Here is a 19,090-nt window from a genome sequence, read left to right on the forward strand (position 1 = left end):
GGCAGTGACAGTCCCCAAGCATGTTGTAGAACAGCATCTACTTAGCAGCTGGGGATGTACGGGAGCGAGAAGGGCAAGGTCCTGGTCCTCGTGCTGCATTCTTATGGGGGAGACACAGAAACACAGGCAGATAGGTGTGTGTGTTAGTGATAAACGCTGTGAAGAAAGAGTGGCAGACTGACGGGCAGCTGGGGTGCCTGGGAGAAGGGGCCCCTTAATGGAGTGGTGGAGGGGGTCTCTGGGAAGCTCCAGGGGAACACTGTTATATCAGTGTTCTGGTACCAGCTGCCCTAGAGGCCCTGAAGCTGGGGTGCTCTCTGCATGAGGGAGCCTGGGGTGCTGGGGAGGTGAGAGTGGGTATAGGGCAGAGGGCACGGATGGGAAGTGGAACCAGAATATATTTAGAAATAGGACTGACGAGATGGGATAGGAATGATGGGTAGGAGTGGTCATGATCCTTGCTGGGAGTTCTCCCAACGCAGACTTCTCCAGAGCTCAGTTCTGCTACAGGACATCCATCCACCCTCTTATCTACCCACCCAACCACCTGTCCATCCATCCATCCCCTATTCACTACTTGCGTGGGCCCTTGCTGCAGCTGGGGTTACTGAGACCACTCAGACTTGCCCGTGCCCTCCTGGAGCCCACTTGGCACAGGCAGATGGCACAGTTGCTAGTGGTGCAATGTGTACATGCGACTAGCACACGGTCACTGCTCAGGGGCGTTTCATGCTAGTTACAGACAAATTTCTTGTCTCCAAAGTAGAATTTAGAGCAGTTCTTTTCCTTGCATGAGAAGCCCTTGCCCAGATGGGGATCTCTCCAGATGTGTAGAAAACACAAGGAAGCTTATAAGGCTGTCCCCTGCCCATCCCTCTAAGTGGGGCCTTGGGCCCTGGGGACCAAGGCCACCCTTGCTCCTGCTGTCAGGGAGGGGTGCACACTGGTGGAGAAAGGAGTGGGCGTTGTCTGGCATCCTAGGCGTCCCCCAGGAGCCCTGGGCCTGCCTAGTCTAACCGGACGGGAAGCAGCCAGCAGCTTCCCCATCAGCTCAGTGGGAGGGTGTACTGTGACATCAGGCTGCCCCAGAGAGGGGAACTGGAAGGGACGAGGAGAGCCTCGGGTGTCCGGGTGAGATCAGATGGGCTAGGGAGGCCAGGCTCAAGCCTCCCAGAAGCCTTGGAGGGAGCCCCTCGCAGGGACCACCAGGGGGCACCAAAGTGCAGCCTACGCCACGGTGTGGAGGCCCCTTGGCTGAGCAGAGCCACGCCAGCCTAATAGAGGCCTGGGGGCCCACCCTTTTGGTGCCAAATCAAGGCCTTTCCACCCTCTGCCCTCCCTTCTCCAAGGACCGGGAGCAAACCACATTGCCTGTCCCACAGGTGCCTCTCCCAGTATTTAAGGAGATGTGAGCCCACCTTCCTGTTCTGGCAGGTGGTGAAGTCTGCCAGGCAGAGCGGGTAAGGAGAGTCACTTTCTCTAGGAGATGACATGCAACACAAACACCTCCCTTCACTCATTCAACCAGATTTGCTGAGCACCTATTATGTGCCAGACACTGCCAGGCACATGGGGTACATAAAGGAACAAACGGAAGACCCCCACCCTTGTGGCTCTCACAGTCCAGACCAGGGGTAAGCAGACTTTGTCTACAATGGCCGAATAGTAAATATTTTAACCTTTGGGGCCATACAACCACTCAACAGTTTTTTTTTTTTGTTATCATTAATCTGCAATTACATGAAGAACATTATGTTTACTAGGCTCCCCCCTTCATCAAGTCCCACCCCCCCCAAACCCCATTACAGTCACTGTCCATCAGCGTAGTAAGATGCTGTAGAATCACTACTTGTCTTCTCTGGGTTGCACAGCCCTCCCCATGTCTCCCCCCACATTATACATGCTAATTGTAAGGCCCCCTTTCTTTTTCCCCATCCTTATCCCTCCCTCCCCACCCATCCTCCCCAGTCCCTTTCCCTTTTGTAACTGTTAGTCCATTCTTGGGTTCTGTGATTCTGCTGCTGTTTTGTTCCTTCAGTTTTTCTTTGTTCTTATACTCCACAGATGAGTGCACTCAACAGTTTTTATGGCAGATACCAGTCTTGATAACACAAACAAGCATGGCAGTGTTCCAATAAAATTTTCTGGACACTGAAATTTGAATTTCACATAATTTTCTTATGTCACAAAATATTATCCCTCTTTCAATTTTAAAACATACAACTGTTATAAAACATGCAACCGTCCTTTGGGGATATATGAAAACAGGCTGGATTCTCCTCCTGGCTGGAGTTGCTGCCCTCCCCAACCCAACCAGGAAGGGGAAAGATGCACAATGAACATCCTAATGAGCTCTCCCCTGGGAGAGAGCACGAATGCTCTAGAAATATCAGAATGAATGAGGGGCTTGGTGGGTGTGGGGGTCAAGGGCAGGCCTCCCCATTAAGTGGAGTGGCCAGAGGGGCCTCCATGTGAAAGCAAGAATGGAGCAAAGACCTATGAAATTATTTTAATAGCACAGGTAAAATAAGAACCCAATCCACTTAAAAAATGGATGAGGCTATCCATTTTACCAATTTATTGCCCCATTCAATGATCTCCTCCCCTCTCCTCCAGTGTCATCAGAGCTGTGAGCTATAGATCCTCTGGGACCTGTTACATTTTTTACATGTTCTACTCATATTGTGTACTCATAGAAAATGCTCTTTACTGTTTTGGATGTTTTAGGTGGCATGATACTGTCCCCATCTTGCTGCAGCTTGCTAACCCACCCCACATGATGGGTTTTGAAGGCCTAGTCATGTCCGTGCACGTAAAGCTGCTTCACTTCATGTGACTGGGGTGTTTCCCTGAGTGACTGTGCAGATAAGCCATGTTTGCGTCTCCATCCCTTACCTGACGGATGGTAGACAGTCAAGCTGCTCCTGCTTTGGGGCTCTTTTCACCCCAAGGCTCTGGTTAGAGGCATGGCCAAGCCTTCCCTCTAGGGCTTCTGGCTGGAGCAGCCACTGCTGCACACAGGAGGGTGAGGGCCACAGGCAAGGGTATCCCTTCCCAGGCCGAGGGGGCCTCATTTCTGCTCCTCAACCCAGGCATTGACTTGAGGGGCAGCATTACCACAGATCTGGAGGCCTGGAACTCAGCCCATCAGAGGTGTGAAAGCCACACAGTTAGCCCCTTGGTACTGCCAAGTCTGTTGCCACGATAATGCCTCCCTGGGCCCCTGTGCAGCTACGTACAGATGGGGATGCAGCACCCTGAATACAGAGGGGCCTCTTGCTGTTTTCTGAGGGTCCAGCTCTTGACAGAGGCTGCCTTAGGCACCTGGAGGCCTGGACACCTGGGTCCTGCTGCTAGGAATGAGCCTCTCTGGGAATTAGCTCTCCAGGTCTGCCTCCTGCTTAGGCCAGATCCTCCCCAGGCCGCTCCAGAATGCTCCACCCACAATCTCTGGAAGTCTCCTGGGAATCGTGCCTGGGGACAGGGGTACTGGCAGAGGGACACAGAGAATTCCAGCTGGCTTTCTTGCCAGCCATTTGCTAAGTACCTCTGTGTGCCAGGCTGTACTCGGTGATTGGAATTTGGTGGTGCCTCCAACACAGCTCCTGTCCTAAGGGGATTCATGGTCTGGTAGAAGACACAGACAGGTGAATCACCAGTCTTTACAAGTGATTTATTTGTTTGACTAGGCAGTGCAGGTGTAAGATTAAAAACTGCAAACTGCATGGAAGTGTATATGCAAATGTCCCTTTCACCTGTCTTCTGGTCTCTTTCTCCTCCCCGGAAGCAGCCACCATGGTGGGGCCAGGAGATGGTCTGTGCATTCAAAAGCAGATCTTAAGAAACAAAGCGAGCCAGAACCCAGTCCACGTACTGCACAACCAGCAACTTCTATACACACTCTTCTGTCTGCATTTTTCACTGACCAGCATTTCTCTGAGATAATTACATACCAGTATGTATATATCCACCCATTTCTTTTCAACACCATCAAACCGATAATAATAGCAAGAACCTCTACTTACTATGTGCTGAAGTCTCCTCTAAGCACTTTCTTTATATTAACTGCTCTGCTCCCCCACACAGCTCAGAGACGGGCACTCTGCTTATCTTGCTCCACAGGCGAGGAGGCCCGGAATGGCCCATTGTGCGATGTGGCCAGACTGACCTTCACGGCAGCTCCTGATGAACATATAGGGTGTTTCCAGGCAGTGAACATCAAGATAAAAGTACTTGTATCTTGGAGAATAAATGCTTGGAAGAGAATGGCTGGGTTAAAAGGCATGTGCATTTTTAATTTATCTAGCTATTGCCAAATCGTGCCTGATGAGGTCACACCCATTTATGTAAGGCACCCACCTGCCCTCCTGCTCCCAGCAGCCACAGCCACCATCACCTTTATCCACCTTTTCTATCTTTGCCAATCTGATAGAAGAAAATGACCCTCGGGGTTTTCCTTTGTGCTGCTTTTATGAGAGAGGCTGAGCATCTTTTCATACAATCAGCACGATACGGTACAGTCAGAGTGACACAGCACAAGGGCCAAAGTCCAAGAGGCTGCAGTGATTTTTCTGTCTGGCATGAAGGTGGAGGTGGTCTGGGGGCGTTGCAGGTGAAGACAGCTAAGCTGGACCTTGGGATGTCGGCAGAGGCAGGGAGGGTCTGAGCAAAGGCTCAGGAGGTGCCTGGACTGGCCAGGCCTAAGGACACCCCTCTGCTCAACAGTTACCCCTGCTCCCTGAGACCCTAATGCCCAGCCAGACCGTCTCCTCTGTTCCCCTACACAGCTTGAGTTAAATCTCAGTTCCTGGGGTCCCTGCCCCACAAGGGGCTTCTTCCAGGGTTCCCAAAGGGAGCCTGCTCCCCAAGCCTTTGGTGAGGTAGCCCCATCATCCCTTTCTGTCCCTCGGTCTCCCGTGCCCCTTCCACCCACCCCCACCCTCAGCCTGGTGAGCTTACATCCTCATTAGCACGGTTCAGTGGCCAGCGCTGGTAATTGATCTCCCTCTGGCCCAGTGTGGACAGGGGCTAATGGGGATGAATGGGGCAGGAGGCGCCACTGAGGGACGCTTGCCAGGAGGTCTGCCCAGGGTGGAGAGGCAGGCAGGAGATGGAGATGTTCTGATCAGGCCGCGATTCAGATGGGGAGCCTGCAGCCGCCTCTGCCTGCCGCCCACCTGGCTCCTAACACAGGCCCTGCAGCAGGGTGAGCACACAGGTGGGCAGAGGGTCTCTGAGATTTGGCTGCCCACTGGGAAGGGGGCAGAGGTTGGCCTAGGAGTTGGGGCTGGATTTCCAGGATGGCATCTTGGAAAGGCTGTGAGCACCAGAGCCCCATGGTAAGGCACGTAGTACCCCCAATTAGTGTGGGGGAGGGAGGGACCAGGCAGCCATGGGGCTGACCAGAAACAAGGATTACATTGCACAGTCAGCTGACAGATATTTATTAAGTGGTTACTGTGTGTCAGGCACTGGTTAGCCGCAAGGTGACCGAAACAGCCAAGATCTTCTTCGTGGGTTAGGGGAGATAGTAACTGGGAAACTTTATGTATTTAAGATGGTAATAAATGGTGATGATTGCTCAGAAGAAAATACGCAAGGTTATGCGATAAGGGTGACTGAACAGAAGTGGTACCTTATAAAGGAGCCGGGGGAAGTCTCTCTGAGGAGATAACATGTGAGCTGAGACCTGAATGGTGAGAAAGAAAAGCATTCCAGGCAAAGGCAACAGGTGGCACAAAGGTCTTGAGGTGGGAATGAGCTTGGGATGTTTCAGGAAGAAGAGGGGCCAGTGTGGCTGGAGCACATCTGTGTGGGGGAGGTGAGCTGAGAAATCGGAGCAGTAAAGCAAGGAGGGTCATGGTCAAGGCCAGGAGTCCAGTGGCCAGTCTGTGGGGCCATGGTAGATGGGATCCCTTTCCAGAGATGATGTCGGCCAGGCAAAGGCAGAGAGTAAGTCCTGTCTGAGACAGCTAGGCTGGAGGGCCCCAGGGAGGCCAGGCCCAGGAAGACCTCTGTCACTCACTGTGCCTGCAGGCTGCGAGGGGAGAGGGGGACTTTTCGGCATGTCCAGCATAGCCTCAACCTGACTCAAAGGACACAGAGGCCTTCTTGGTCATTCTGGGCGAAGGCATCCAGCCCCTGCTGCCTCATGGCACAGCAACAGAATATCTAACTTCTGCCTGACCTGAGATACAACTCAGGTAATCCTTGCAGCAACTAACAAATCTATTAATGAATATTAATGTTACAGGATAAAGCTTCATACAGAAGGTGGTTGGAATCAGCCTAGCAGGCAAGCAGGAACACTCCAGAATTCTTACAGATTTTTAGACATAAAACCCACATGCTTGTTTGATGGGCAATTTAAGCAATTTCCAAGGGTAATCTTGACTGTTCTGATATCTGCCATACCTGCTGACTTCACTGTTGAATGCCCACGTTGCCATTGTGAGGCTGTGGCATGTCCTGGATCCACACTACACAGGCCTTTGCAAACCAGGGGAGGGGTCTCACATGAAAGGACCATTCCAGACTAGTCCCTATTCTCTTAAGGCATGTTCACACCACCATGTCCTTGCTTAGATTGTACCCCCAACCCACAATGCCATGCCCCTCATTGATGCTGCTCAGTTTCTTCACTCCTTGAAGGACCTGCTCAAATGGTTCTTCACCTCCTTAGCTGTCCCTAGTCCTCCTCAACTCCCCCTCTAGGCGCCTGCCTACCGTCTACCAGAGTTCATTGTAGTATAGCTTCTGGATTACAAATTCCAGTGAAATGTGATCTAGAAAAAGCACTTGGTAAATGTTAATATCAACTTATGATTTAAAAAAATCACGACTTCTTAGCACCTAGAAATAAAAAGTGAACTTCTTTAATCTGATAGAGGGCGTCTTTATCACGCATCTCAGTGCTGCCGGACATAGAGAACAGTGTATCCCCAAAGAAGGTTCTTGGAGGGGGTGGTGGCAGAACTGATGCTCTAATGCAATAGCCTGAGACAATTCACTGGTGCTCAAGCATTTCAATGATCACGATCCTGCCAAAAAGATAGAAGCACGTTATTTCTCTGAGACTGGAACTGAATGACAGTGCTCTTGGGACTCCAGGAAGACTTGGTTTTAGAAATAATTGGTGTTGGTCCCCAAACAGGGACAAGATGTTTATTTAGGTCAGTGCAAGCTCTGTAGCAAGAGGTGTAGATGGTAGCCTGGATTCTGCATAGGGAGCCGGGAGCTGGGCAGCAAAGCCAGGCAGTGTCTTCTAGCCAGTGGAAGCTGTAGGGAGAAGAGGTCTGGGCCCTGGGAAATCTTTCTGCTCTTTCTCCTGGGACACTTAGAGTCAGAATATCCTGCTTTTCTCCACAGAGTTCTAGAAAACTGGGTTTTTATTCCCACTTTCCATCCATTGCCTGACAGGTTCGGGTTCCTGATGTGTCTATCTGACATGCCCAGGGAAAGGAGCTCTGGCTCAAGGTGGACTGGGTGTTGCACAACTACTGTTTCTGCCTGGTCCCCATCTCTCCCCCCATCTTCTGGAAATGGTATTTGCATTTTCTTTTGGAGATGATCCTCTCCCACCCTTGGTCCTTGTTCTTCAAGGACAGTGGGAATAGGACCCAGGCTTGGCCAGCCAGCAAGTCCCATTCCTTTCACCGCACAGAGTTGGGCAAAGGATGCCTGCTCCCAAGTCTTCGCTGAGACAGAGAAGAGAAGCTCCCTCTCTTTGGAGTTCTGGGGCTGCTGGAGACCATTTTCCTGCCCATGGTCCCAGAGTGAAGCTGACACAGAGAAACAGAGCCAGGAGAGAGTGGCCAACCTTGGCCTGGTGACCACATTTGAGCCCTAGATCTGGCCATGTCTGATGCAGAGCTTTCTTTCTGACAATGTGAGCAAAAACAATCTGCCCAGTCTTCTTTGTCTAAGCTCGTCTGCATTGGGTTTCTGTCACCTGCAACCAGAGGAGTTCTGATTAATGCAGTGGGAATGAGAATGTTTGGGTGTGGCAGAGGCCAAAGGTCTGGGTCATACATGCCATCTCATGGGAGCGGGGGTGGGAGGAAAACAGCTTCCAAATGAAGCCCAAGTCAGCACTCCCTGCCTCATCCTGTACTCGTGCTGACCCGCCCACGGGGGCTGGCCCCAAGACCCCAAGAGGAATGGCAGAATGATCAATCACCCAAAGTTGTTTTTGTAAAGTCAACTTCATTGAAGTATAATTTGCAAACAATGAAATGTATGCAGTTGAAGTATATATTTCAATGAATTTTACAAATTTATTGCCATGTGTAACTCCTACCACAAGCAAGACAGAATGTTTCCATTGTCCTGCGGTCCTTCCCAGTGGAGTCTCTGGTCCTTCTCACCCCACTGCCCGACAGCCGCTGATCTGCCTTCTGCCACCTGGAGCTATATTTTCTTCTCTACAGTTTCACATACAGTCAGTCCTCAGTATTTGCAGATCCTATATCTGTGAACTTGCCTACTCACTAAAATTTACTTGTAACTCCCAAATCAATGCTCGTGGTGCTTTCATGATCATTTGTGGACATATGCAGAACAGGGGACACCCTTAATTTGCCTGATGCACATTCCCAGCTGAGGTTGAACAAGGTGACACCTGCCTTCTTCTTCCAGGTCTCATACCATAAACAAGGACCCATTTTGCAGTCTATTTAGTGCCATGTTCCCCATTTTTGTGCTTTTTGTTGGTGGTTTTGCTATTTAAAATGACCCCCAAGCATAGTGCTGAAGTGTCTAGCAAGAAAGCTGCAATGCACCTCATGGAGAAAATGCGAGTGTCGGATTAGTTTTGTTCAGACAAGAGTTATAGTGAGTCCAATGTTGATGAATCAATGATGTACATTAAATAAGATTTCTTTCTTTAAACAGAAATACACATAACACAAGGCTAAATATTGACTGGTTGAGAAAAATGTGACCAGAGGCTTGTGGGACCCACCCCTAGGAGCGGTGGTTCATATTGACAAATCCAGTGCCTATGGTGGCTTTACAGAACATCACCATGAATAAGGAGAGTAGATTGTATGTGGGGTCATACGGAGGCAGCCTGTTGAGCATAATGCCTTTGAGATTCATGCACATTGTTGGGAACGTCAGTAGTTTGTTCCTCTTACTGCTGAGTAGTTTTCTGTCACGTGGCTGCACCAGTTTCCTTACTCATTTACCAGTTGATGGAGCATTTGGATGGTGTCCAGCTTTTGGGGATTGTGAATAAAGCTGCTATGAACTTTCATGTACAAGTCTTTGTGTGGACATATGTTTTCATTTCCTTTCCAAGTACTTTCATATGAGCAAATCAATTTCATATTTGTTTAATCTTTACAATAGTCCTACAAAGCAGCCTCATCTTATAGAAGGGGAGACAGGGGCTCAGAGCTGTGGTGGCCTGCCAAGGGTCACACAGCTCAGGGCTCCTGCTCCCCATCACACTGCCTCTTCCCTGGGTGAGGTCTGCACATCCCTGGTCAGGGTCAGCTCCATGCTCTCACTGTCTCTCCATGGGCCTTGGGCCCCCCATGCAGTTTCCAACCCCTCCAGGGAGCCCTTGGCTCCCCAAGCATCTGATTTGAACCCTGCTGGAAGCCTGAGCAACAGGGCCAGGCCCTCAGGAGGCCAACCCAGGCTAGAACCAGGAGTGAGAGTCTGGGTGGCCTGGCCTGTCAGCTTGTGGGGCTCCAGCTGCTCTGAGTCCCCTCCCCTTGCTAGAGGTGACAGTACCAATTTATTTCTCGCGGGGGTCCTCCTTCTCCATCATGTGTGCCTAGTGAGGGCTTTCCAGCAAGGCCTTACCCTGGCCAGAGGAGGATCACATGCCCATTTCTGTCCTGGGGCTTTGAGGCCCAGCAGGACTGAGATGGGGCTGGAGCAGGCTGAGCAGGCCTGGATGTCCTGCCAGCTGTTAATTCAGTGAGCTGCTGGGCAACCTTCCAGTGCTTCCAGGAGCTTTCTGCTGCTCACAGTCTGTTAACCCTGCATACTGTACTTGCTCTTGGACCTGAGCCCTCAGCTCCAGCTTATCTCTTGGGAGACTCTTCCTCTGGACTTCCTTTGGCTTGAGGAAGCCCAGCAGGGCTTTGGAAGCAACCAGTGCAGAAGGAGGAGTCCCAGGCTTGGGGAGAGAAGACTCAGATTTGGGTTTTGACTTGTCTCTTTCCCTCTGGGTCTCATCTTCCTCATCTCTAAAATGGGAACCCTTGCCCGTTTCATGCATTGTTGTTGCCCATTGTCGATGGGCAGGCGCTGTCCCTGGTGCTGGAGAGACAGAGGGAAGAGATGACTCTGATGGTTTCTGCCTTTGAGAGGGGGCAGACAATGAGATGTCACAGTTCGGCAAGATCACAGAGCAAGTCCTCAAGTCTGGGAAGCCAACTCGGGGCACAGTCTAGACCTTGGTCAGTCCTTGGGCCAGAAATTGACCTTGACCACCTTAAGCAATTGGAATTTATTGGAAGGACAGGGCAGAAATCAGGGCAGCATTGGGAATCTAAGTAGTGAGAACTTAACATATCTTTAGGGTTAGGTGTGGTGATGATAAAGGATGAAAAACTGTTGAAGAGCCCACATCACAGAGAGGGGTCTGCCCTGTGTTAGTACCCACCAGGGTACAAGGTCTCATGACTGACAACCTGTCAGGACTGCCTGGCAGTAGGGAAGGAGTGAGTCCTCAGGTGCTGCTTCCTGCAAAGTGGGGAAAATGCAAGAAAGAAAAAGGCCACAGGTGTTGCCTAGTTGTCCGGCAAGGACTCACGGGAGGCCCCATAAATGCATGGAAAACCTAACTGTAAGCACATAAGGCTATGTTACAGGGCTCAAAGGGGTGTGGCCTCACCTGCACCCTGCACCTATGGAGTGGGCACCCTTGGGAAGGGCTTTCTACCTGTTCTTTTGCTGACACAGCATCTGAGCCCGGGAAGGGCTCCATGCCTATGGTGGAGTGAATGAGACTTGGCACATGTGCTTGGGTTGTGGGGCTGCTGCCAAGCCAGTCCCATGTGGCCCCTGCCTTCCCGAATTCAGAGTCAAGCAGTGGAGACAGACATGCCCTGGACTAGGGACAGAACAAGACACAGGTTACAGCCCTGTCACTGCAGAGTGTAGGCAGTGCCAAGGGAATGCCCAGGATGGGTGGCCAGTCTAGACAGGAGGCCAGAGGCTTTCAGAGGGGCTCTGGCTGAGAAAGATGAGGGGGAAAGCATTCCCGGGGACCCTGGTTTTTTATGCTGGGGCCCTGGCTCTGTCTTGTGGCCCTAGAGGGAGCTGAGCGCTGTGCAGACAGGCTCTTAAAAGTCCAGTAGGTGACCTGGGGTTAGGGGCGGTGGGGCAGGAAAAGAAGGAAGAGGATGGGAGTAGAGGGAACCCTGGGTATGGGGAGAGAAGACACAGGGGCTGCAGGCCCCTGTCAGTTGCAGAGGACAACCCAAGGTTACCTTGGCCTGTGGCTTCTCGCTCGAGCTGCTGCCAGCGATGACAACAGCGACCCAGCAGCCTCTCCATAGTTTTATTATCATTCAAATGAGGACGTGGAGAGGTATTTCATTTGATTGGTAGAATAATAAGAGCCATTTATCTACCTTCTCTCAACCTTTCATATCTGTTTCACTGTTTTATGGGATTGCATACATCATAGTAAAGGCAAAAATGTATTTTTTCCCTTGACTTGGGGCTGGAGGGAGGCAGAAAGGATGGAAAGGAGTCTCTCAGAGTGGTTGGCAGGAGCTGAAGGAAATGAAATCGAAAAAGACTATTACTGGTGACAGGCAGTTACATCTGAAAGGGAATAAGAAACTCCCCAGTGCAGCGCGCGGATGAGGAGTTTTAAGTGGAAGATCTAACAGCCTCCAGCATTGGGTCCTCCAGGACGGGTGGGACTCAAGGAAGGCCTGAGGGCTCGGGGGCAAGATGGGCGGAGTGGGGGCATGGGGGATGGGCAGGAAGCCAGGAGCAAGGCTGTCAGGGGGCATGTGGCCCAGCTGTTGGAATTCTTCGTCCTTCCTCAGTTATGATAAATTACACACGTCATACAAGGATCTGTTCTCCTTTTGAAATAATTATAACATTCCAGATAAAGGTCCCTGCAGTCCCACCCATAGTCCCTCTTCCCCAGAGGTACTACTAAGATATTTTTTCCTCTTGATTTTACAAATATATAGATACTTTATAAGAGGCAGTGTACTCCTTTGTGGATTTTCTTTTCCTTTTGTAAATGGTATCGTACTGTATCATCCAGCCTCTTGTTTTTGCACTGTGTTTTCAAGCTCTGTGCATAGATAGATGCACTTGGGTCTCAGTCGTTTCTGGAACTGCCACGTGGTTCTCCCTTCCATGACCGGCCTGTTTTCGCCACCCGGTGTTCCCTTGATGAACACTTGGGTGGCTTCCAGCGCTTCACAACTACAAACCATGCTGCCAGGATCCTTGTCCTCTAACGGGGCGCCTGGGCCAATTTCCCCAGGACCGCTGAGCACTGGCAAGAGAGGGGCGTGCATTTTCAGGGAGAGGACATGCGTCCGATCGCTGCCTGAAGTATCCCCGCTGCGGGGTTCCCGCCAACTGCCTCCAGCAGCCCCCACCGCTGTCATTCACCCATCCAGAAACACTGTCATAAAAACATCCAGAATAATATTTGACCAAATATCTGGTCCCTGTGGCCCAGTCAATTTGACACATGAAATTAACCTTCACAGAGGCTCTCAGTGGCCAGCTCAGCCACCTCCTGACTTGGGGTTGTGAGTCAGTGTATTTCCTCCTATGACTGGTGGTCACAGTGGGGCTTTGGCCCTTGGAGTGGAAAGGTACTTGACTGATGCCACCAGGACTTTTGAGGGGCTCAGCGTTCAGGAACCTGCTGGGACAAGTGACAATCCCTGAGGTGATCAGGCAAATGCATCCATTGTCAGGAGCCTGCCATCCTTCCTCTGAGTTGGGAGCCTGGGACATCTGCTTCTGTCAAGTAAAACTGGACTCTGCTTGTATTTCACTGTCTTCCTTTGATTCCTGCTACCCACCCCTCAGAGGTTAGTGGCAAGTGCTGCCCCTTTTTATTTCCTGGCTTCTGGATGAATAATTTTTTTCTTGGGTCCCCTGGGCACCACTTTATTACTGTTGGGACTTCACAAAAGTATAAACAGAGGACCCAAGAGGCACTGGCCAGGCCCAGTCCACCAGGCTCCTCCAGCCCCAGTATCAGTCCCTGGGCCTTGTTCACCAACTGCTGGCTGGTGCTCTCAATTTCTAGGTCCACTGGCTTCTGGGTGACAGGCAGGGTAGATTTTCTGGCCATCAGGGAGTCTTGATGCCTTGACGGATCTGCCCCAGAGAGAGGAACCTACCTGTGTAGCTGCCCCTAGTCCCCAAGTTCAGCTCTCAGCAGTTTATCCAGTGATGGCCTTGTCTTCCTGAGTTATGTCTTCAGCCCAGCCAGTGCAGGGCGGGTGACCCTGTGAAGATGGTTCAATGTGGGCTGCGGATGCCTTTATGTTCCCTCTGCCCTCTCACACTCCCCACCACCCACCCCACTCGGGCCTAAGGGATGCAGGCTAGGCGGAGAAACAAAGAGAAACAAAACAAGTTACATCTTAGTTTTGAGCTTCCAGAGGCCCAGTCCCATCACAGACAGAACACTGGGAACTGTGCTTGCCCAGCGCATTTTTCGCCCTTGCTACAGATGAGGTTACAAACTCCACCTGGCTGGGAAAGAGAAGAGTGTAAGGAATGAAATGAGTGAGTTGAACCCTGCTGGTGCTGTCCTCTGTGAGAGTGCGTGTAGGTATGGGGTGGAGGGATAGGGGGACGCAAATACCTGGGGCCCTGGGGGCTTGAGCCTCCCAGGGGAGTTGAGGATCTGAACTTTGTTTCCTGTTTCCTGGCTGGGCGAGGTCCCCAGGTACCCTGTGTCCTAACAAGGCGTGGTGACAGTAGACAGGAGGTGAGAGATGGCTTGTAGAGAGGGCCTGAGACAGTCTAGTGAGTTTCCCAGCCTCAGAGCACTGGAGGCGGAGCCATGTCCCCCCAGAGGGCCTGAGGGGCCTTCCACTTGTGAGGAGGGGAGACCACTGCCCAAACTGTCTTGTTCCTTATAAGCAGGGACCAGATGGGGACAGACACCTCCTCAGCTGCCCACACTGAAGGGAGATGACAGCTGAGAACCAGATGTGCCCGTGTATGTCTTGGGGGTGCCAGCAGGGAAAACCGGCCCATGATCCATCTGCCACCTTCCCTGCCTGCCCACCACATGGTGACATCACCCATATTCACTGGAATCCAGGGACAAGGAGACAGGGGAAGGGGAACCCTGAATCAACTGAGTTTAAACCCTAATTGCTGAACTGACCAAGACTCATTTTCTGCTGCTGAAAGTGGGGGTTCCAAATAAAGACAAATTCAGATAGTAGGAACATGAGTGGTGGTTTTGATACACTGAGTGGTCTGAATAGTCATACCCACAAAGCATGAGCGAGCTTGGGACTCTCATGGGGGCCGCAGAGGGGGCTGGGTAGGGCTCCCCTCTCTGCTCCCTGGGCCATGCAGATGGATGTGGGTGTGGGCATAGTCCTGCACTCCCCACATCCCCCCTTGGGCCTCATCTGTCTGGTTGCATGCACATTCTGGGGGCTAAAGAGGGCCAAGTGAGTGGTGAGCATAGCCACCTATCTTACTGCACCTGGGTGAGTGACACTGACAGGAGCAGCAATGAGGAGGGAGAAAGGAGGCAGGCAGGGGCGCTGGGTGACCTGACGGTTGTCGGAGAGGCCTGGAGGAGGCTACTGGGACATGTAGGTGCCCTGGAGTCAGCATGGGGTGAAGAACCAGCAGACTTGGGAGCATAAATTAGCTCCAGAGCTCCTGAGCAAGTCCCTAAGCTCTCTGATCCTCAGCCAAGACAGGGTGGGCTCTGCTATTTCTGCCTGACCACATCTTTCCCCCTGTGTGCTTCTCATTTGGGAAATCCCTGGCTTCAGGAATAGGTAGGTGATTCAGGCCTGGACGACAAGACTAGGCAGGCATACCCCAGAGATGTTGGAGGTTTGGGTCCAGACCACTAAAACAAAATGAATCTCACAATAAAGTGAGTCCTGTGAATTTTTGGTTCCCCAGGGAATATAAAAGTTATGTTTACACTGTATTGTAGTCTATTAGTATGCAATAGCATTAGTCTAAACAATGTACCTACCTTAATTAAAAAATACTCTATTGCTATAAAATGCTATCACCTGAGCTCTCAGCAAGTTATAATCACTGATCACAGAGCACCATAACAAATAATAATAAAAAGTTTGAAATATTGTGAGAATTTCCAACATGTGACACAGAGACAAGAAGTGAGCAAATGCTGTTGGAAAAGTGGCACCAATAGACTTGCACAATGCAGGGTTGCCATAAACCTTCAATTTGGAAAACACAGGATCTGTGAAACGTGACGAGGCAAACATGATCATGTGTGCCTGTGTCCTGGCGCCTTTGTCAGAATGATTGGCAAAGAGAAGCTGGCTGCCCCTGGGTGGCAGGCAGTGAGTACATAGCTTGGAGTTGCTGGGAGCCTCTATGAAGAGGTGGGTTTGTCTGAGAGTGACTCCAACTTACAGCAAAGCAGGGCTGAGAGATGAAAGAAATAGAGTGTGTGTCAGCTCAGACTGCCACAGCAAAATACCACCAGCTGGGCTTAAACAACAGACTTTTACATCCCACAGCTCTGGAGGCTAGGAGGTCCAAGATCAAGGGGCTGGCAAGGCAGGTTTCATTCTGAGGCCTCTTTTCGTGGCTTCTAGGTAGTCACCTTCTCACTGTGTGCTCACATGCCAGGGCAAGAAGAGAGAGTGAGCCAGCATTTTCATGTCTCTTCTCATAAGGACACTACTGCTATGGGATCATAGCCTTTATGACCTCATTTGAGACCTTGATTGCCTCCACAAAGGCCCTAACTTCAAATTCAGTCACTTTGACTTGGGGCTTCAATGTATGAATTTTGAGAGGACACATTTGTTCAGTCCATAACAGGGTCCTAGAAACATGCTTTGCATGCCCAGGTCCAGCTATGCCTGAAACCAGCTTTCTCGTGGACTTGCCAGTTACATAAGCCTTTCCATTCCAAGCCATGTGGTTTGGGTTTCTGCAACTTGCATGCAAGAGTCCTGTGACAAGTGTCATCGAAACTACACAGGTATGTGCTTAGCACACAGCATATGGGGAAGAAGTGTTCATTCAGTCCCTGGAGAGAAAGCACAAATGTGGGGAGGGGGAAGCAGTGGGGAGAAGATAAAAAAAGGCAAATCAGGGGAGGGAAGGAAGGATGCAGAAATGGTAAAGGGACAACAGGAAATGTTATTTGGAGGGAAAGTGAGAAGAGAGAAAAGCCAGGACTTATTGTCAGAAACATTTGGTTCCCAGCAAATTAAGTTCCTGTGCTACTTGCTGGGTGGTATTGAGAAGTAGATGCTGGTAGAGGGCAAGCTCATGGAAGTGCACTGGGGGCTGGGGGCTGGTCCAGCAAGGCCATGAGCCTGGCATGGACACGGAGTCAGACGGTGTCCAAGAGGCCCAGGAACCCACTGCAGCCTGCCCTGGGCTTCCCTAAGGATTGCCCGCCAAGAGCCACCATTTAAAGGCAGTAATCAGATCAGTTTAGCACAGGACCCTTTGCTTATTCTTGACAGCACCTACCCGAGCTGACAGTTACTTTCGCTTCTGTGCTGACGGTCTCCTCCTCCTACAGGATCGGCACCCCTGCGCTGGGACCCTGGCGGTGCTCACTGCGGCATTCCCAGTGTGAGGACAGAGCCCAGCACGGAGCAGACACTCAGGAGAGTCCCTGACAGCCCACCAAAGGCCTTTGAGAATTCTGTGCCAAACACAGGCAGAATGTCCAGGATTACAAACTTGGGCATGCAAGAATAGTTCTGAGGTTTTCTGAAATGGAACTTAATTTCTATCTTAAACCCCATTTTTGTAAATTGAGTATAAATGTAGTCAAGTTGGGGTGCTCTTGGGCAACCCAGGATCTCCTCAGTCACTTCCAACTTTCAAGAACTCCCCAAGGTGGGGTAGGGGCCCACGAAGGCCGGAGGCCTTGAATGACGGCCAAGCCCACCATGTATCTATGCTGGCTGCATCCACACTCCCAGAGCTCTCCTGCCCTCCACACTGGCACCTGCTGAGGTCCTTGGTCCTTCCTGGTCTGGGATCTGTCCCCTGCCACAGGCTCCTTGCTGGCCACTGTGGACCCCAGTCACACTTCAGGGCCATTCTGGTGACCATCTCATTCCAAGACAGACATTCTGCCTCTGTGGGGCCCAGGGAACCCTCTGTCCGTCCTGACCCCTCCCTAAAGGAGTTTCTTATGTCTGGCTGGCTGGGAGCGGGGTGGGTGGGCCTAGCTGCTCCCCAGGCCTTGACTCAAAAAGTGGGATACACAAGGCCAGCCCAACTTTCCCCACTCCTCCCAGCCAGGAAAGGGCAGAAATGCCCTCCCCCATCTCACTCCAGGGCTCTCCCCGGCCTGGGGGTCTTGCTCTAGTGAGTGTTGACCAGAAACCAACTCTGACCTATTGCTTGTGCCATACATGCTAGCCCTAGGCCCCCCAGGGTTCCCTGGGGTCCTCACGGTACTGGAATACAAAGAGGAAGGGGGGGCAGAGGGTGCAAGGAGGAAAGCTGCGGGGTTTGGGGAGATGGGCATGCGTCCACTCATGCTCATCAGGATGGAATGAGGGGGACAAACTGGAGGGGTCCTGGGTGCCACATGTGTGTGAGTGAGGCTTGTGCTGAGGGACTGTGCTGAGGGGGTGAGGGGCTTGGCAGTGGGCTTCATCTTGCTTTAAGCAGGAGCAGGACTGAACCATATTCCTGGTTTGCAAGAGAGAGGCTGCAATGCAGCTCCACTCCAGGCCTGAGCTCACCCTGAGCCGCCCCTGCAGCCTGCCCGCCCGCTCCTTTTCACTTCGCTGACTCCTCATCAGATTTTCCATCTCAGCTTCCAGCCTTCAGCCCCCACCTCCCCACCCTGCATTGCTTAATTTCCCTCTCTTTGCTGCAATTTATTATTTAAGTCCGCAGAGCGACCAGGGTGAAGCAGGCTTCCTGGGAGATGCTGCAGCAGAGAAAAAGAGACCCGCCTTGGCCAGGCCTCCTGAAGCACCAGAGGAGGCTGGCTCAGGCGCAGGAACTAGGCAGGGGTGTCCAGGGAGGCGTCTGAGCCTAGCTGGGGGCCCAGTGGCAGGAGCGTGGTTCCAGCTCAGGCTATCTGGTCAGCCATCACCCACACAGGGTGGTGCCTTGAAGGGCAGGGCCGTTCCATCCAGCCACCCCCCACCCCGACGGTGCTTGGTTCCTCCCTCTGTGGGAGATGGGCTCTTGAAGATTTCAGCCCCAGAGAGCCCCTGCACCAGGCAGGCAGGGTTGTGTGGCAACCAGGGAGGGTGGATTTAAAGAAAACCACAGTCGCATTTAAAAACCAGATTTCATATAATATCTGGATTTCTAGTTTCTCCTGAAAAACTAGTTGTCAACACTGACCAGCCTTCCACAAGGCAAGCTTGGCAGCCTGATTCTGGAAGAGGCCTGCATCCAGCATCTGGCATTAGCCAAAGCCCTGTCTCTTCACTCACTCAGGGGCCTGCCCGACCCTGGGGGATGTCTGGGCTTGAGACCCCTGCTCCGATCTGGCACAGCAGGGCCAGAAGGTCAGAGCCGCTCCTTCCCCTCAGCTGTTCTGTGGGTTTCGGAGGCAAGGATTCTCTCTTCCTCTCTCTGTATGTCTGTATATTACTCATTGTAATGCCAAGCCCAGTGCCTGGCATACAGAGGTTCTGAATAAATACATTTTCAGTGAGCAGCAGCATGAATGAGTGAATGAATAGTGACCCCTGCCCAGGGTTATGAGGCAGATAGGATTTTGCCATTTGAAAAGGTGAGTCTGAATTGCAGGCCAAGAAAGCAGAGGGACAGAGGCTGGGGGCCCTGGAGTTCGGGGTACTTGGGCTGGAGTGGGATGAAGGCAGGGAGGTCACCCAGGGGTGGCTTGAAGGCCAAGCTGAGGAGCTGGGGTTTATTACCTAATCACCTGAGCTTAAAA

This window comes from Manis javanica, chromosome 1, assembly GCF_040802235.1.
Source record: "Manis javanica isolate MJ-LG chromosome 1, MJ_LKY, whole genome shotgun sequence".
NCBI lineage: Eukaryota > Metazoa > Chordata > Mammalia > Pholidota > Manidae > Manis > Manis javanica.